A 20,891-nucleotide genomic window follows, 5' to 3' on the forward strand; every position below is an offset into this window, starting at 1 on the left:
AGACTACAATGAAGTCAAGCGTAACCCTTGAAGAGAAATGGAACGGCTCTTCTGACGTTATAGCATCGGTGTGTAGGACTCCCCCACTTCACTGCATGTTGACATTCACTGTGATGAACAATAAACATCAATGATGTACAAGCCATAATGTGCAAAAGTGTGTGTGTGCGTTTGAATTAAGTCATGTATTGTTGACATACGCAGACAATAATACATACATAATCTGAGTTAAAACATAAAAACACAATTCATTTTGTAAACCAGATCTCGACTTTATTCAATTGATTGCATTGTGAAAAGTTGGTAACACAATAAAAAATGTAAAGGTTTGGTGACGTCAGCTTAATAAAAGATCTTGTCCAATTTACTTAACTGAAACAGAATCAGATTAACTTAATCATTTTGTGTTGGGACTACATGAATGATTTTTGTTGATTTTACTAACTGGGCAGTGGATCTGTATTTCCCAGCATGCTTTGTATGCAAATGCATTTGGAGAGAAATGTTTCAAATTGTGTTATTTTATGCATTTTTAGATAAAAGAAAGACTTCATAGCATTTATCTTTCTGATTTTTAAGATTTTTTTAATTGTTTGATTACCAGAAGAGTGGCACTTGTGGTTAAGTTGTGGATGAGGTTGTTCTCTCAGTGTCTTCTCACATGTTCATATCATATGTTGTTATTATTATTAACATGCTAACATGTGCAAAATTGGTATATGATAGAAATTAACATTTATTAAGTTGGTTTAACAAGTCATTTTTTGTTTAACTTGTTTTGTTCTAGTTGAACAGACTTGAACTAATTGTGTGAAAAGTTTTTCTCAACTAAACTAAGTGTATTGACCAACACTTTTAAATGTATTAAGTTGGTGCAACAAAAGATTATTTGTTTAAATGCACTTATTCACGTCTTGTTGTACAAGCCTAAGCAAATTTTGTGGAAATGTTTTTCTTAATTAAATTAAGTTGAATGAACAAACTATTTTTTGAGGGCATTGATTGATTGTTTTAAACATTGCATATGCAGAACTCATTTCATATTTTGCATTCATAAACCTGCTTAATCAAAGTGTTTTCGATGGTATTTGTCAAACATGGAGATCAGCTTATAGCTTTATAAGTTGATAATTTGTGGAAACATTCTCATGTTTTACATTTAGTTTTTATGACGTTGTCGGGCAAGTATGTTAGTTAGCGCGCCCCCCTCGCCACGCCCCGTATGTCATTTCGCCATTACTGTGTCAATATTGATTGATATCTTGATTAATTGCCAGGGAGGGAGGGGAACCAGGTGCTGAGTGGAGAGCTGGGTCGGACGCTGGGTGCCGTGAACTTGGTGCTGTATTATTGACGGTGGAGGAACCCGGTCGAAGCATTAAGCCATTGTTTGACTTGGCACAGCGGAGAGCTCCCTGGGGTTCAGGCCATAAAAGGCTTTCTGTTACTAGCTGGAGTGCTTATTGTAGAAAAATTGTCCCTCTGAAAAATTAGCATGGCGCAATGAAGAATGCGTAATGTTGGGCAAATGACAGCTGCTTCGCTGAAACAATGGCTGCAAAATGGCTTTTCCTTCGGTGCACTTCTCATGGAAATGAACCTCGCACCCCTCCTTTTAAAGGCAAGGAACACATTTACACACCATAACTGCTACCATTTGAAACTGGTTATTCCCATACCCGCTGTGTCCAACAAGAGTCACTATAATCAGAATTGTGAGGGATGTTTGTTCGTTATATGTTGTACAAAGATTGAGATATCGAGGCCGTTGTGTGATGTTCTATCTGGATCACATCATAAGTTCATATTAATTAGCTTTCAAGAAAACATACATCACTCATGAGCATAAAAACACCAAAGCTGTCATATTACCTCAGTATACTAGTCGAAGTTATAATACTGTTGTGTTGTATTTTTTTACTTTCTGACAGATTAAATCACTGTGAAAATTAGGGCTGTCACAATGATTAAATAATCGTCTCATCGCAATCGATGATTCCAAATCACCGCAATGATTGCACCACTCTCTAAAAAACAGAAGGGGGAGCTGTAGCGCCTGTATAAACGAGACTGTATTGGATGCCATTCGTTAACTGTGGAAAAAAACAACATTTTAAGAAATGCTGCGAAACTTTGATAAGCAGTATGAACTATTTATCATTAAATAATTACTTTTAAATATGTGTTGTGTGTTAATATTCACTGCATTTAAATAATCACAACAATGTATGAAAATTATTTCATGAACAAACAAAATGTATGAGAATTAAATGTCAAAGCAATAAAATAGACAACTAATCATCACAACCTCACTGAAAAAAATGATTCATTGAATTTAATCAATTTTTTTAAGGTAAGTGGTTGCAATCAATTTATTTAAGCTACATTTAATTTCAATTTTATTTTATATAGCGCTTTTCACAAGTGTTAATTGTTGCAAAGCAGCTTTACATGAGAAGGTGTAGAGGAGAACACAGAAAATCGGTAACACTTTAGAATACGGATCCATTGTTAATGAATAACTACACAGGAACAAATCAGTAATGCAGTATTAACAATCTAGTAACTACTGTTAACTAACAAGGAACTCTGATTAACAAAATGGTAAGTAATAGTACACAGATGAACGCGGTAGTCCACTACCAACTAACCAATAACCACTATCTTTCCACACCTCCAAAAGAACCACTGAGAAGTTCCACACTTCACGCAAACCAAACGACAATTAACAAAGGACAAATGACCAACACCACATCAACACGTTTACTACTGTAAACTAATACACAAGACTGTTTACATTATCAATAGGTAATAGCAGACTTGTTTTCAGGAACTTATAGATTCGTCAACCATCTAACTTAAATGCCATACATACAGTGTGTGCAAAAGACTACGCAGTCTCACAAAGTTTCGTGATATAGTCACGTATTTTTTTGATTATTTTTTCGTGATATTATCACGAATTTCCGTGTTTTTTCGTGATCGTATAACAAATTCCTGTTTTCAAGTGATTATCATGTATTGGTTACTCAACTGTTTTTTCCTATTTTTAAACCATTGTTGCTTCGGCATTGGTTGCGCCTAGTAGGCGTGGTTATGCTGAAGTATCGAGACTCGCGCGTTCGGAGAGAATAACGCGAGATCCGCTGTGGCAATTGAGGAAGGTACATGTGCTGTCTTTCTAAAGTTTGTAATATCACAGATTGATGACATAACCGGTGAATAAATAACAGCAGAGTGATGAGCGAAGAGAAGTTTTCGCGTTGGAGTGACTACAGGTGGTGTATGATTGCATCCGAGTTCGCGGATATATGACGAGCCTCAATGATGTGCCTCAATAAAGATTGTAAGTCACTCTTGCTTATTATTCGGTCTTATTACACGGCTCTCTGGAATGCTTGATTCTGATTGGTCAGTTGAGACATTTGCAGGTTCGTTCTTTTCAAATAATAACCGCTCCAAAATAATAACGCATAGCCGGCACTACTTGCACGAGTAAAATCGCTCCGCGCCAATAAAGATTAATAAGATTGCTGTCTGTATGGCGCCATCTTGTGACAAACACTCGACAACCACGACAAGACACAGACAGCTTACTGAGACTGAACTTGACAAAAGTCCAGAGGTGTAAAGTACTCGAGTAAATGTACTTCGTTACTGTACTTAAGTATTTTTTGGGCTACTTTGTACTTGTACTGAGTATCAAAAATATAAGCAACTTTTACTCTCTACTCAATTACATTTTTGATTGGGTATTTGTACTCTTTACTCCACTACATTTGAAATGACACTTAACGTTACTCGCTACATTGTTTATTCGTCAAATAAAAACGAAACGAAAGTGTCAGAGAGTGATGATGGATAGAATCTGTGGTCGCGAGGTTAAACGGACACACACAACTGAGGGACTTCATTGGCGCTACGCAGGGCAATCGTATGAAATCAAAGTACTGCGAGAGCGAATCAAATGCATATGGAGAAGTCTGGTCTCGCGGTATTTTGATGTCAAACACTGAATGGCTTGCGTTGAGCCACCGTAGCGGGACATCTGCGTGCTGCGTATGTCATAAACTGTAGAGAAAAGTTAGCGTCTTATCTGAGAGAAGAGATAAAGCGCAAACATATGGATGCATATCACATTTGCTTCTGTCAAGGGACCCTTTGTTAAACTTGTGATGCTACAATCAAAACAAAAGTGAAGCGCGATTGGGTCATCCCGCAACTCAAAGGCAAGCACAATGTTTTATATACTCTGATGCTACTTTATCAGCTAACCTAAGCTGGTAAGTTACATAACTTGATATAACTTACTATATAAGCCAAAATAAACCAGCGATGTCCTGTACTGATTGCTCAAGTAACTTAAGTCCATTATAAGATTGATAACAAGTGTACAATTTCACTGTCCTCAAATTTAACCAAGTATGCTGTAATGTATTTACTGTAAAGAGGGATGCATGACTAAATGTGCACTTAATGTGAGATAGTGGTGTTACGCACTACATGTGTTTACAATTAATCTTTGGAATGAACAACTTCCTATTTTTAATATGCATGATCATATTTCTGTTAGTGTAATTTTAGTTTACTGGAATTTTTTAAATATTAAAATGATATCTTTTTATATCTTTAGGCCTATAAGAATATTTGGTAACACTTTACAATAAGGTTCATTAGTTAACAGTAGTTAATGTATTAACTAACTTGAACAAACCATGAGCAATACATTTGTTACATTATTTATTCATCTTTGTTAATAGTTAATAAAAATGTAAGCTTTAATTGTTTGTTCATGTTAGTTCAGAGTGCATTAACTAATGTTAACAAGATTTTAATGAAGTATAAGTAATTGTTGAAATTAAAATTAACAAAGATTAATAAACGCTAAGTGCAGTTCATTTTTAGTTAATGTTAACTAATGTAGCTAACTAATGTTAACTAATGAACCTTATTGTAAAGTGTTACCATATATTTATATCACAAAGTTAGGCTATATATTTTTCAGCATGGCACATTCAAATACACAATGACACTAGACTAAAATTAAATGGGTTTAAATAAAATGTAATGTTGAATAAAATTAGACTAAAACTAAATCAATTCAGATGACAAAAATATGACTAAAACTAAATTAAATTTTAATCAAAAGACTATGACTATGTTTAATCTGTGTTTGTTCTGCCAGGTGTTCGATTTCTTTTCTATATTAGGAAATAAAACCTCATAAATAAACTTTCTTAGTTTTCACTGACCTACAATGTCTCTTTGTGTTGAGGACTAGTGCATCTTTGAGCCAACATTCAGTACGAGTAAAAATACTTGAGTACTTTTAAATTGGGTTACTTTAATACTTTTACTCAAGTCGTATTTAAATTGGTGACTTGTAACTTGTAGTGGAGTAATTTTTACAGTAAGGAATTTGTACTTTTACTCAAGTATGGCTTTCAGCTACTCTTTACACCTCTGCAAAAGTCAACACACAAAAAAATACAGAATATGCATTAAAACTTCTCAAAGACTGGCTAAAAGAGAAAAAATGGAGACAAGTATGAAGCAAAGAATCTTAATAAGGTATTACGATCATTTTATGCATCTGTGCAAAGTTTCGCGGAAGGATAAAATGTTAATTTAAAACAAATATGCCAATAAAATGTTTCAGATTCATATTCATGTCCAGTTTTTTTTCTTATGTGGCAAGTAGCCGTGTAATAAGCGGGATAATGTAGAGGCAGCCGGTAGTTATTGGGAAATAAGCCCCTTCAGTGTGATACAAGACCCTCCGCTTCGCGTCGGGTCCTGATCACACTGTCGGGGCTTATTTCCCAATAACTACCGGGTGCCTCTACATTATCCAGGGCCGGATTAACAAATTCTGGGCCCCTGGGCACAAAGACATCATGGCCCCCTCCCACCCCTCTTCCTATCAACTCCAGAGGCGGACACTAGGCTACTTAATTTACTTTTATGTAGAAAGTAAAAATACTTTAAGTATTCGTATTTTATCAGTGTTTTTCTTTGAAAACATACATTCCTAGGCATATTATCTTAATTTTTACTCCACTACATTCCATAATTTCAAGTTTTTGGTTTATATTTAATCTTTAAGAACATTACACATCTAGGTTTTTTTACTTTTACTTAAGTAAAAAGTACTTTCGTACTTTTACTCCAGAAAAGTAAAAGTGCACAATAATTATGTAATTAGGTATTAAATTAATTTTAATATACAATATAAAAGGAATACACAGTATGATTCTATGCCTTAGAATGTACTTGTTCGGAGTTCGTTTTTTATTCTTGCCATTTGCGAAAACGAGTCAAAAAAGTCTTAGGCAGGGGCGTTGCTAGACATAAAGCTCTACTGGGGCACAGGCCCCCCATTTTTTGCTGACTTTTTTGAAAGCCTGCTGTGTGCAAGAAGTGTGCAACACTTCTATACAATGTCTTTTGCTTAACCCACTATTCTACAGTGCAACAGTTACTGCGAAAGATATACAAGTGTAATCTTCATCATACCTAACATTATTAACATGTTTGGAGGCATAAATGGCAGAGCATGTTTGGAAATAATGACAGCAGAGAAATATTTTCTACATTATACAATGACAGCAATTTTATCATTTTATGACTGCTATACTAAATAATCTCAGTCATAGTTACTGCTACCTGTTATGTAAGTTAGTGTCCTAGAGTTAAATATTAGTAAACTAAATATTAAATTCATTTGAAAATACAGAACAGTATAACACATACATGTGTTGATTTTCTCAGCAACAATGCAATTCTATAGACTTGACAAGAGGTTTTCCTGAGATTTTTCCTCTAATGTTTTGAGACCTGACAGGGTGAGGATGTAGTTTGTCTTGCCTCCCTTAAACTCATAATCTCTCCTTTCTTCTTCCCTTTCCCTGCTTTGCACAAAACATTTCTGATGTACATCTACAGAAGCCAATAATGATCGAGTAATCAAAATGATTATCATTATTATTAGAAACTTACTTTAGTCTCGTCATGTTTTCATAAGCTAACTCACTCGCGTAGCGTCACCTTTTGAATGCGGTTGTGCGCTGATGAACACAAAGACGCGCGCGGACATGGATATGGTTCGTCGCTTTATTGGGTAACTACATTGCATATAGACCCGTTTTTGCCGCGATTATCTTTGCAAAGGATTGCACTAGTTAACTGCCCCAGTAAAAGGGGTCTAGCGAAGCCCCTGGTCTTAGTGCAAAAAACACACTGTCAGAAGTCGCTCGTCTTTTATACCCCACAAAGACGGGTCATTTATATTTCCACAGGTTATGTTGAGCTGTTGGCACTAACCTCTGGGACCATGTCACGTGTAGCACTGCTTGCTTCAGGTGGTGGCAAGAGACTCTCGGGCGGCTCGGGCTCGCAAACGGGGTGGTCTCACAATCAGCCCCATTGCTAACATTAGTAACAGGTGCCTTCTCTAACGAGCAACTAGCAACCTCCTTTTTAAAAAAGCTGTCGCTAGAAGGCACACTTTGTAAAAGAGCTGCTCCTCTCGCTTCTTTCTCCTATTTTTTGCTTTCGTTTAATGTTTCCGGTAGGAATGCGTCGATCCATTATATTTTCTGGTTTTGCGGTCTAGCTACGTTTTTTTTTTGTCAAGAATTGACATTAAACCCGCCCTCCCATACCATTGTACCAATCGTAAAGGGCATGTCTTCTGGTAGAAAATATTCACACTATTTAATTGGTCAATTTGTCACGCTTATTCACCTTATTTTTCACGACAACAAGGGCGACGCCATTTCGCTCATTTTGTCAACGTTCTTCCGGCCGCATAGACATGAGCAGCTGAGGCAGTGACTGAAGGCGACGCGTTAAGCTTAAAAAGCTCACTCTAGCGCCTTTATGTTTCTTTCTTACCAATTTTAAGCCAACTGAGGAACACCCTTATCCCAAGTAATGGTTCGACTACGATGTTCCGGTAACTTTAAACCACGCCGGGTGTTGAAAAGGTGGCCAGTTTCAGGTAAGCTATCTTAGCTAACTTTGTGCTCGTTCACCTAAAGTTAGATTTGTGAAGTCCGTTCTACAAATACACTTAAGATCAGTAACGTTAGTTTATAAAATGCAACTATTTGAATGGTTTCAATTGTCCACCTATATTTTTATATTTACGATAGTACAACGAGATATTATAGTACATTGCATTCTTACAGTAGCCCACGTGATTCCTACAAGTTACTGAGATTTCAGATGCTAGAATTTCAGTTCATTCCTCATTCAGATATTGATAATGACCTATTAAACAACGTATTGTTTAACACTGAAGTTAAAGGTTGTGTGTATAATGTTACTGTCTCTTTTTAATGCATCTCTCTCTTACACACTGTTCTGTTTAAGTATGGGTGCCATTTGTATATTAATTCTCATGATGCAAGTTTATTTTAAATACTAACATAAAAATGTTTATGGTTATATTGTTTTCACAGATGTATTGATGTGTAGTGATGCAGTGGACAACTGTGAGGATGATACAATCAACACCTAAACTGTGATGCAGAAACACAATGGGAGCATCCATCCATCTCTGACCACAACTACACTTTAAAATCACAACTCAACCTGAAGCAACCTACATCTGATATGGGAAAACAATGGTGCGGTTTCCCTGACAGGGTTTATCCTGGTCCCAGGCTAAAATGCATATTTGAGCTAAAATAATTTAAAAACACCTTTTACTGACATACCTCAACATATATGAGTGCCATTGTTTTGTCACAAGATGTGCACCAGTCTTGTTTTTTTGTAGGGTTTGTTTGTAAAAACTAAAATGTCCTAATATAATGAAATCCTAGTCCTGTAAACCCTGTCCGAGAAACTGCTTTAATGTGTTGAGCTGGCACAAATGTACATATCTCTGCTGAGAAACAACCATCTTTGTGTCAGCTTTACACAGGGTTGATATTGCATCCATTACACAGTCGCCAAGCACTTTACCAGTACATACACCAACAGCTTCCAGATAAACACTTGGGATCAGCTCCTGATGACTCCGATAAAGCTGTGTCTTAATTTATTGCAGGGTGGTCTTGCTTTACCTGTTGTAAAGTTACATTAAACCTTCATATGTGATCAGATGTCATGCAGTGATATTAAACATTTACAGTGTGATCAGATGTTGTGCATTTATATTAAACCTTTACTATGTGATCAGATGTAACCTGTCATGCAGTTATATAAACCTTTACAGTGTGATCAGATATTATCTGTAAGTAATTTCTTAAACCATATGTGAGCTTTTTAGATTCCACTTAAAAGGATTTAAGTTTCCTGATTTGAAGGAATAAGTGTTGGCAAGTTTGCAAATGAATTCTATCATGGTACCACATAAAAACGAAATGGTTATTGGACTGGCTAAGGTGCACATTTGCTTTAAAAAAGACGAAATCACTGAGTAAATGTTGGTAGACATACTTTTAATAATTTTCAATGCTGCTCCATCAACTCCTGACAGGACGAGGTAATTAAATATGCCAGGTTACTTGCCGCGGCCGCTTCATATCGTCTAACCACGAGACGATTGATGGGACAACATAAGACTATCCGAGCGTCGTATGAAGTTTTAACCGTGCTCCTAATTTAAAACATTTACAGCAGTAGCGATATTTGTCATTTCGCTAAAGTTATAGTGAACTACAAACAATATTCTAACCACCAAACTAACCACCGAATGCACTGTGCCATATTAGCAGCGGAAGTCGGTTGACAAAATGCGGAAGAGCGAAGAATTAAAAAGGGGCGTGGCGGAATAAGGTGAATACAGTGAGTGTGTAAACATTGGATTGTTGACTTGCACATTTTAATTTATTTTAGTGGCATAAATGCACATTACATCAAAATAAGTTTTTTGTACAAAATGTGTTTTGTATTTGATGTCGTTGTGCAAAAAAAAAAAAAAAAAAAAAGTAAAAAATGCACGTTACATGACATGTCGTCGGGGGCCCCCTGGTGGCCGGAGGCCCCGGGGCAACTGCCCCATTTGCCCATATGGTAATCCGGCCCTGACATTATCCCTTACTTATCTTATTATCTGAAGTATTGTTGGGTATATTGTTGTAAGTATTCAGATTGGATAACATAGCTGCAATTTTTTATATATTTATACATCTGATGCGTGTCTCACGTGTTTAACGTTAACCTTTAAAGAGCAATATTATAAAGTAAGTTAACGGCGCTTTATTTTTTTTATTCTAGAACCACATCACACACCGACATACATAAAAATCCCGGGTGTCACGAGCAACCACAGAATATCATCGCAATGAACTCCAATCCCTTCATTAATAAAGCAATGCGTCTGAGGAACACCTGTTCAACACGTGAGGATTTCCACCATACTGAGGAGCATCTCCATTTCAACACGATGGGTTACATCAAGTAGACATTCCCTGAAACTATTGGGACTTTGCTATTAATCACTGATCTTGCTTTTTTTATTCATTACCAGATCTCCAATTAATATTTTTTTATCTAACTTTGTTATTTCCTTATTAATGTTAATGTTGTTATGCAGGATTACACTTTGTTTTGTTCATTTATTTGAATTCTTTATTATGCTCAATGATTCATATTTTAAATACACTGATACACTTGATAAATTGTACATTGTGACTCTTGCTCTTTACTGTCCTCGTGGTCCCTGGGCATTAGTTATTTGCCCTAAGGTGATTTTTACGGGAATATTAAGTAGTGCATTGTACAGTCTGCCAGACACATATATTTTTTTGAAAATAATTTTATAATCACTGTTTTATGTATGATTTGAATTAGTGTTCTAAAGTTAAGATCATGGTAACACACTAGTAAGTACTTTAGAATTATGTAGTAACACTTGAGTCATTAGTAGTGGGTTACCATGATCTTCACTTTAGAATACTGATCCCAAAAAATAGTAATTACTTTAGAATGATGTAGTAACACTTGAGTCATTACTAGCGGGTTACCGTTATTCATATAGTAGTTAATGGAAAGCTAATCTTAAAGGGGAGAATCTTAACCATTTACAGACTTTTCACATATGAGCTTGGAGCCATACATAAAACATATTTTTTGACAGGTAAGAAAAAAATCACTGTATAGGCATTTGGATGGTTGATGAATCTATAAATTCCAGTAGTCTTTCAATGATTCAATGAGAACAAGTCTGCTATACCTATTGAAAATGTAAACAGTCTTGTGTATTAGTTTACAGTAGTAAACGTGTTAATGTAGTGTTAGTAATTTGTCCTATATTAGTTATCGTTTAGCTTTGCATGAATTATGAAACTTCTCAGTGGTTCTTGGGGAAGTATGAAAAAAATAGTAGTTACTGATAAGTTAATAGTGAACTACCACATTCATCTGTGTGCTATTACTTACCAGTTCGTTAATCAGAGTTTTGTGTTAGTTAACAGTAGTTACTAGATTAATATTGTTTAACTACTCATTTGTTCCTGTGTAGTTATTCATTAATAATGGATCCGTATTCTAAAGTGTTACCAGAAAATCAATAGATAATATAAGAAGTAGAGAAAGCGGTTAAACCGTACAAGCGAGCATAATCGTAATGTAACGTATACAGTAAAGTGCTAAGTTAAGCCAAAGTTGGCTGACTCTCCCTGGGACTAAAAACCCTCTAGGAAAAAAAACCCAATGGGAAAAAGTCCTAGAAGGACAAAAACCCTTGGGAGGAATTAATATATATATATATATATATAAACGGTAGGGCGAGGAGGCGCGTAAGCGAATTAAACTGGTTTAGCCGGTGGTCGTTGGTCGGGCATCAGCTGGTCATCACGTTGAAGGACAGCCAGTGGATCAGTGATGCAATGATCTTCACAGCAACCGGAACTGGGTCTGTTTGTCTCATGGTCCTCGTAGTCGAGGACGAGACAGGGAGAGAAAAACAGAATTCTATTAGCGTAGGGGCCGTTCGCATGCAATGCAAGTGTCAAACATTATAGTGGTTCAAGTCGGCTCGGTTCCAGACAGGCTAACTATTGCGGCAATAGTATATTACCCATATGAGGTATGTGAGTGCTTTGTTCTAGACAAAATAACTACTGCTGGAAAAGTACATTTACTGGACATATTATGTGAATGCTTTGTTAAAGAAGAATGTCTTAAGTTTAGATTTAAATTGATCGACTGTGTCTGATACTCGAACATTATTTGGTAAATCATTCCAGAGCTTAGGGGCTAAGTAGGAAAAGGATCTACCACCTTTAGACACTTTTGATATTCTAGGGATAATTAAGTGACCAGAATTTTGTGAGCGCAGTTTACGTGATGGATTGTATTCTGATAGTAGTTCTTTAATATACGAAGGCGCTAGGCCATTTAAGGCTTTGTAGGTGATTAGTAATATTTTAAATTGTATACGATATTTAACTGGTAGCCAGTGTAAAGATGCCAGAATTGGACTGATGTGGTCATACTTTTTAGATCGAGTAAGCACTCTTGCGGCGGCGTTTTGAACCAGCTGTAGCTTGTTTACCTGATTTGCATGGCATCCCCCGAGTAACGAGTTACAATAGTCTATTCTAGAGGTCATAAAAGCATGTATAAGCTTTTCTGCATCTGATGCAGACAGCATATGGCGTATTTTTGAGATATTTCTAAGATGGAAGAATGCTGTGCGGCAGATGTTGGCGATATGACTATCAAAAGATAGATTGCTAGCGAACATTACGCCTAAATTCTTAACCGTGGAAGATGGCACCACCGTGCAGCCATCTATGGGCAACTTGTAATCTGACATAGTATGTTTGTAGCGATTCGGTTCAATAATAAGTATCTCTGTCTTATTGGAGTTTAGCATAAGAAAGTTTTGTGCCATCCAGTCCCTAATATCACTAATGCAGTCTGTTAGCTTAGAAAACTGGTGGGTTTCGCTAGGATGCGATGAGATGTAAAGCTGGGTATCATCCGCATAGCAGTGAAAACTTATGTTATGTTTCCTGATAATGTCTCCTAGAGGTAACATATATAACGAGAATAGGATAGGGCCTAGAACTGATCCCTGAGGTATGCCGTATTTAACGGGGGAGTGATATGACTCTTCCTCGTTTACATAAACAAAGTGATATCGATTGGTTAGATACGATCTGAACCAGGCTAACGCCTGACCACTGATGCCAACATAGTTTTCTAGTCTATTGAGTAAGATTGTGTGATCTATTGTGTCAAAGGCTGCACTAAGGTCTAGTAATATAAGGATTGAGATTTCACCACGATCGGATGTTAATAGGAGGTCATTTGTAACTCTAAGCAGCGCTGTCTCTGTGCTATGGTGGGGCCTGAATCCTGATTGGAACTTTTCATATGTATTATTATTTTCTACGAATGTGCGTAGCTGGGTTGCCACTACTTTTTCTAATATTTTAGAAAGAAAAGGTAGATTTGAGATTGGTCTAAAGTTATTAAGATCTCCCTGGTCAAGGTTTTGTTTCCTGACCTGGGCCCTGGATAGTCAGACAATATCAAAAGTAAGACTATTGGTCAGATTTCTAGAGAGTATAGCACTTCCTTCCGGAGACGGATGGAGGCCATCTCTCTTTAGCAGGTCAGGTCTTCCCCGGAAATGCTTCCAATTGTCTAAAAACCCTACGTTATGCTGAGGGCACCACTTTGACATCCAGCCATGAGGAGACACTAATCTACTGTAAGTTTCATCCCCCCGGTAGGCGGGGAGGGGACCAGAGCAAATTACATTGTCTGACATTGTTTTTGCAATTTCACACACCTCTTTAATAGTATCTATGGTGATCTCCGACTGGCGGAGTCTGGTGTCATTCGTGCCGGCGTGAATAACAATCTTAGAAAACTTACGGTTAGCATTAGCCAGCACTTTAAGTTTGGATCTAATGTCAGACGCTCTGGCTCCCGGTATACACTCGACTATGGTGGCTGGTGCCTCAATGCCAACGTTCCTGAGTATAGAATCTCCAATAACCAGGGCACCTTTAACAGATTTCTCAGCCGGTGTATTGCTGAGTGGAGAAAATCTGTTTGATATTAAAACAGCAACGTGATTTGGATGCCGAATGTGACTATGCCGCCTGACAGTCACCCAGTTAGTCAGCCGCCTTGACTCTGAAGTCGGAACCGAGCCAAGTGTATTACGCTTAACACTAGGCGCACCCGAAACAGTGTTTGTAACATTAACATTAGCGGTCTTACTGTCCTCAACTAGCGTTCGGATGCGCGCTTCTAGTTCTGCAACCTTCTCCGTCAGCCTTACTACTTCAATACACTTAGCACATGTAAACCCCTCTATGCTGACGGAAGAAGCTAAACTGTACATGTGGCAAGTAGTGCAGGTTACAATGACAAGCGGAGTCTTACCGTTTTCATGCTGGGCGATGGCGTCTCCGTTCGCCAGACCGCGGTCCGTGAAGCTGCATCGAGATGGGTGCTCGCTCGTTGCGTGCCTCGGTCGTCTCCGGGTGTCTGGAGCCAGGGTGATGTGAGGCACGCTGTACCGCCTGGTGCTAATGCCGGGACACAACTCCTCCACAGCTTCCCGCTCTGGTGAGGAAAGGTCTGAAAAACATACATCGGATGAGTCCGCCATTAGATCGAAAAAGAAGGCAGATTTACAGTAAACAGACAGTGAGCAAGTGCTAACTTCAACCGGCACGTTTGTTTATGCTAGTGGGCTATATGCTAACACTAGGTGTTTACTAGTGATAGATCGTTTTACTTATTAATACTGTTCAATAATCGTCACGGTAAAGTATTCCTAAGATAAACTAGTACGTTATATTATATAGATAGGAACGAGATAGTAAGAAAATAGGATTTAGATTATGAACTCGACGGAGCTCCAATGCACGGAGCAGCGTTTCCTCGTTTGCTAATGCTACCGGGCTATATGCTAATACTGGGTGTTTACCAGTGATAAATCATTTCCCTTATTGAAACTGTTGAATAATCGTCACGGTAAAGTATTCCTAAGATGAACTAGTAAGTTATATTATATAGATAGGAACAAGATAGTAAGAAAGTAAGATTTAGATGATGAACTCGGCGGAGCTCCGATAACAGTGTTGCCACTCTCTTGCGTTGCCACTCTCTTGCGTCTCTCTCTTGCGTCTCTCTTAAACAAAAAAGATTAGTAACGTAACATAAAATATAAAACTTTTGTTTAAATGTAGCTTAAATAAATTGATTGCAACCACTTACCTTAAAAAAATTTATTAAATTCAATGAATCATTTTTTTCAGTGCTGCAAAAGTCAAAACAGGCAATTAATTATAATTCATTAGGCAATTAACCATTAACAAATTTCATAATCATGACAGCCCTGCACTGAAAAAAATGATTCATTGAATTTAATCAATTTTTTTAAGGTAAGTGGTTGCAATCAATTTATTTAAGCTACATTTAAACAAAAGTTTAATATTTTATTTTACGTTACTAATCTTTTTTGTTTAAATGTAGCTTAAATAAATTGATTGCAACCACTTACCTTAAAAAAATTGATTAAATTCAATGAATAATTTTTTTCAGTGTGGTGAAAATGGCAGTTTTTGCATATTCATTTATTTATTGAATTGAATTTAAAATAAATTTGGTTTATATGTGTTGGTTTATTTATATATTAACAGAAATACACTTTTATGCATTTAAACAAAGTGACTTACAGTGCTTTCAATCTGTACATTGTTTTTAGCATGAGATCAAACCCATGTGACCTTGACGCTTCTAATGCAATCTACCAAAAGAGCTATGGGAACACTATCCATACAAATATAAATTCTTGCATATATGTTTAACATTCATGTTAAATCTATAAAAACAAACAAAATCAGTCATGCTAAACCCTAAAGGTCAAAGTCCCTTCACACAACAGACCTGTAAGACTTCACAGAGCGAGGGTGAATGGGTGCGAGAGAGAGAGAGAGAGAGAGAGACTGTAGGATTAGTGTTTAATATGTTAATGTATGAAGCCTGCAACGGAAAATGAGCTGTATGGTGATGACAGGCCGGTCAGATTTCAGCCGCACCAGCAGAATAATCTCAGCTCACCTGGACATTTATTGTTTGTGATGTTAGTAAATATCCATCTGACCAACACATCGTGGGTATTAACACATGCTGGTTAAGTGTGTTGAGCTTTTGCAACTGATATCAGTGATGATGAAAAAATTATGTTAATGAGTTTTAGGGATTTTCTCAACTTTCATTGTGTTTCTTGTATAAAACATGTATGCACTTTTTTGCAACCAAACTGCTTGTATCAAGATGATTGATATCTTTTTTAAAAGGGTGGGTTTTTGTACAGAGTTGTGATCTTAAATTGTGTCACATAAACATGGTTTGTCAAAGCATGCTCACCCAACACAATCTAATGGCTATGCTTAGACATGGTTTTGACAATTGTAACCATTATGCAAAAATATGGTTAATTTTGTGAAGAAAAGGCTACTTAACTTCAAATCCCACCATTTGTGTTATTTCATTATGTTGTTGATAATAAATATAATATATGAACAAGTAGATTTGTCCAAACTGTTAGTGTGTATAAACAGGCATGAAATATTCAGTATATTTGTCAACTATAAGTGTTCACCATTAAATAAACAGCTTCAAGAGCCATATTTGGTAGAATAGCTGTGCTTTTTCCCTGGTTTCACAGCGTTTACATGTTTTAATGTGGTGGATTAAGGAATGAATTTACATTTGTTTAATTAAGTCAGTCTAAGTGGATCTTATTGAAGTATTATAAACAAATACCAGATGTCTCAGACAACAAGTATGTGAGCAATTTCAAAACGTTTGCCCCAGCGGTGCAGATAATTCGCCGCGATTACCCCTTCAAATGAACGTTAAAGCTTTAATTTGTTTGTCATATTGGCTTTCAGAGATGCCATTATGTTGGTTTAAGGCTAAACATTCGTAGACCCAACATTCATCACCTTCAGCGCTTCTCCTCCGTGCCTTTTTCTCTCTCCAAACAAGAGCTTTTCACTTCCAGCAAACACATTTTCCTGGTTTTATTTAAAGCTGGCATTCATCTTTGTTGGGGGGAAATATGCATGTGTTTATGTGATCGGCACGATTACCATCACAATATGTCTTTCTGCAGGACTCGGGATGTTCGTCAGAGGGCAAATGAGATGGGCACTTTTTTAAGCTCTTTGAAAGTTTGAGCTGGTGCGATGTGCCTTCTCTCTTCATTGTTTAAGACTCCCGGTTTCGCTCGCTTGGTATTCCTCTCACAGACGCCTCTAAACTTTGGCCTGAGAGATGTGTTTCAGGAATCCAGCCCGCTGCCAGTCCAATTCACTCACTAGTCAACGTTCCAACTTCATTTCTTTCTTTCTGCTTGTCTTTGCTAATTCTCTCGCTTTCTCCTGCCCTGCGTCTCATTTTCTCCCTGTCTTGATTGAAACTCACTGTAAACATCTCTAATTTGAGAGCAGGAGTATAAATCGCTGACGTTAGTATGAGGAAAAATGTTTTGGTTTAATTTCTTTTATCCTGCGAGAGGTTAAGGATGTTTCTCACCTGCTTTCTCCTACAGAATCTCTTTCACATGAGTTTGGGCAGCTGGTTTCTGTACTCCAGCATTGATTGGAAGGGCAGGTTCTCACTTCCTGTCTGACTCCTGTGGTGATTGGCTGATTCTCTTGAGGCGTCACTTCTTCAGGTGGTGCTTTTCACACTTATATTTACTTGCCTCTGTTGGTAAATTGAAACTATATCCATATTTATGAAGTCTGACACATTACGTGAAATGATTGATGGTTTGCTGTTGGCCTGTATATAGACTGATGGAAGATATTTTGTTGGGAGTTAAGGTTCATGTTGAGCCTTAAACCGAAAACTTAAATAAAAGGGCACTTTAAATATAATCTAATGATGTGAATAAAACAAGCAGTGGTTGGCTTAAGATTTTTACAATGATTAGTGTATACTGTATAGTTCAAAAACTGATTGTATTATACGGTACATACAAAAATGGGGTTTCTATCCAAACATGAAGCAAAACTTTTCAAAATTTACATAAAAAAGCGATTTAGGTGCATTTCTATCAAGTTGTTTAAATGAATGATGGTGGTAATAACCTAGTAACCAACAGTAAATAAAACAAGGCACTGCATTTGGTTACGATTTGGCACGTTATAAATTAACTAGCAGTGCAGCTTGTAATTGCCAAACTGAATGCTGTGCACAGAAGAAGGAATGCAGTATTTTTGATGCAGGCACTAACAGCAAAGGCATTGTGACGACGTTGAGCCCAATATATGATAAAGACAACGTCAGCTGATACAGTTAGACGATCAGTCACGTGGGTTTAATGTTCGCTACATCAGAATTTATTGAGCAAATGCGTTTCTGTCTCCCATTATTCACATTTACTCTTTCATGCATAAGTCACAAAACACCTCAAGTGAACATAAAAACTTTTTTGAGAATTAAGGGATTTTTATTTCATTTTTATTTATTTTAGACAATATTTACTCAAAATTCACTTAAAAATAACTTTAACGACATTCGGTGGACACATTCATTTATATTTTATCAAGCTGTATGTTGTCAAGATCAACTACAGTATAGGGCTGAGCAGGGCACAAAATAACACAGGGTTCATTGTAACACATATTTCTACAAGACCTAACAATCTTTGCTTTTTCTCTTACTATCAGAAGATCTCCTGTGAATTTGAAAACAGTTTTGGGTAAGATATTAAACAAAGAGTGTTTTGGAGGCATGGAAGTACATTTCTTTATCTAATGTTTTTTTTTTTCTTCGTTTTTTGAGTTGGGTGTGTAAGTCACTAAATCCAACCTTATATTATTTTAATCAGTCTTGTTACCTAAAACATGACAGCATTTTAAAACATGTAAGTAATTCCTAATAACTGATAGCTGGGATTAAAATTATTTTTACATAGCGGGGTTAGTTGTCACAGTGTTACAATGAAGTCTCAGGTATACAATGATAATGAAATGAAAACAATGTAAATACTATTCATAACTGTTAATATAATATCAGGGAAAATAACTGTCTTTCAAAAAAATCTATTTAATAAATAAAATTGAATTGAATTAAATGCATTGCTGCATAGACGGATGTTTAGAAGAAAGATGAAGGATGGATGAATGTGTGGATATCTATCTATTATATAAACAATATCCACCTTTAGTATATAGACAGAATTTGATTGAATTATTTGTGTTGAAACTCAATTTTCTAGCAGGTGTTACAACAAATCCTCTATTTGTTACAATGAAGCCCACCTATGGGGTAACGTTTGCACTTGTGCCACTTTCGGTGTAATTGTATGATAACAGAAGATCACACAAACAAACTTTCAGTCTTCATTTGTGGCAGAGATGTGTGTGTTGATTGTATAAAAAAATTATTCATATAACTTAAATATTTTTTGAATGATAGAGACAAAGACAAAAAGCATTAGGTTGTGCCCTGATCTCCTCATATTATAAAAATGCTGGGTTATTTCAAACAGAACGTTGGGTTGAAAAGGGACAAACCCAGGTGTTGGGTTAAATTAACCATTGGTTCCTCAAGAAAGCATTCAGTCAAAGTTTCTTAAAAGAAATATTTATATCTTACCTTTTAAATCACTCATAAATTCTGCTGGGTTATTTTTAACCCAATGCTGGGTAAATATTGGGCAGAAAACATGTTGGGTTAATAAATAAACCTACACTGTAAAAAATACACAGCATTTTCTTATGTTACTTTAATAATAAAAAATGAAGTTAAACATTTTCAACTCGATACTATACACTCAACTTTTCACAAGCCCAAATTAAAAACAGTTTAATTGACTTGCAAAACCAAGTTTATGCTGGGTTGTTTCAATGCAATGCTGGGTTGTTTTAATTCATAATTGGGTTACAACAACCATAGGTTTATTTATATCCCAATGTGTGCTCTGTCCAATGTTTACCCAGCAGAATTTAAAGTGAAGTCTAAAGAACCTTTAGAAGAATCTTCTCAAATTCTCCATTGAATATTAAAAGGTTATAAACGCTCTGATAATTCAGTTATCAGATTCCTGGTGTAATGATGCTGTTGATCTAAATAATTCGATGTTTTTTTTGCGCTCGGCTCTTGGCGGTCGTCCATCCGGATCATTGTGAGCGTTTGTTTATCAGACAGCGTGGCTGAAGACGGATGGACTGGTCGGTCAGTTGGCATCCTGCATGCTGCGCTGGACATTAGGGACTGATGGACAGTGTTAAGCCGTTCTGAGGACTGGAGGATGAAGACAGCTGCTGAGAGAGACACTGGAGCTCTCTGTTTCTGCTCAGCATGAAGCCCCTGAGGGCCCCTCGGTTCATCTCTTGATTGTGTCCAACAACAAGCGTCAAAGCCCAATCCAAAGCTTTGTGTCTTCTTTAAACATTGACATACACATTCAGATCTTTCACAATGTTGGCTGTAAACTTACTTCCAGAGGACGTTTAAGCATCATATATAAAGGTGCTTATGCTGCGCTTGTAGATATCGTTTCAGCTACAAATCTGGTTTGAAACTGAAAACACGTTGCCAGACTAAAGCTCCCACGGCTCGCTTGCCAATATTTGTTTATTTATGTTGCAGTATCTGCGATGTGAATGTCGGCTAATTTACTACAAACACAAGCCGAGTTTGCCCAGTAATGAGCTCTTAATGAAATTAGATGCGGACGTTTTGAGTCGGTGCCACGCGGCACTAAAGCCATTTAATTCTGCCGATGGCGCACACGTGCAATTAACAGGTCAGTGAAAGATCAGGAACTCTCAAATGAATGAGATTAAATGACAACAGGACTTAATTATGACCACAATTAGTTATGCAAATATAAATGAGGGACATAGAAAGAGTTGGTCAGAAGGATGAAGTTCACCGTATAT

At 36.8% G+C, this 20,891-nt stretch overlaps 1 protein-coding gene and 1 long non-coding RNA gene across 2 annotated transcripts in view; both read left to right on the top strand.

Moving 5' to 3' along the window:
- ralbb (v-ral simian leukemia viral oncogene homolog Bb (ras related)) overlaps nucleotides 1-20,891 on the top strand; it is a 79,398-nt gene that overhangs the window by 30,002 nt on the left and 28,505 nt on the right. The gene's annotated exons all lie outside the window — the stretch shown is intronic.
- Nucleotides 7,736-9,147, top strand: LOC141369525 (uncharacterized). Its single transcript, XR_012373313.1, has 2 exons — nucleotides 7,736-8,002; nucleotides 8,466-9,147. It is a non-coding gene; the product is annotated as an uncharacterized lncRNA (long non-coding RNA).

Source organism: Misgurnus anguillicaudatus, chromosome 14 (assembly GCF_027580225.2).
Source record: "Misgurnus anguillicaudatus chromosome 14, ASM2758022v2, whole genome shotgun sequence".
NCBI lineage: Eukaryota > Metazoa > Chordata > Actinopteri > Cypriniformes > Cobitidae > Misgurnus > Misgurnus anguillicaudatus.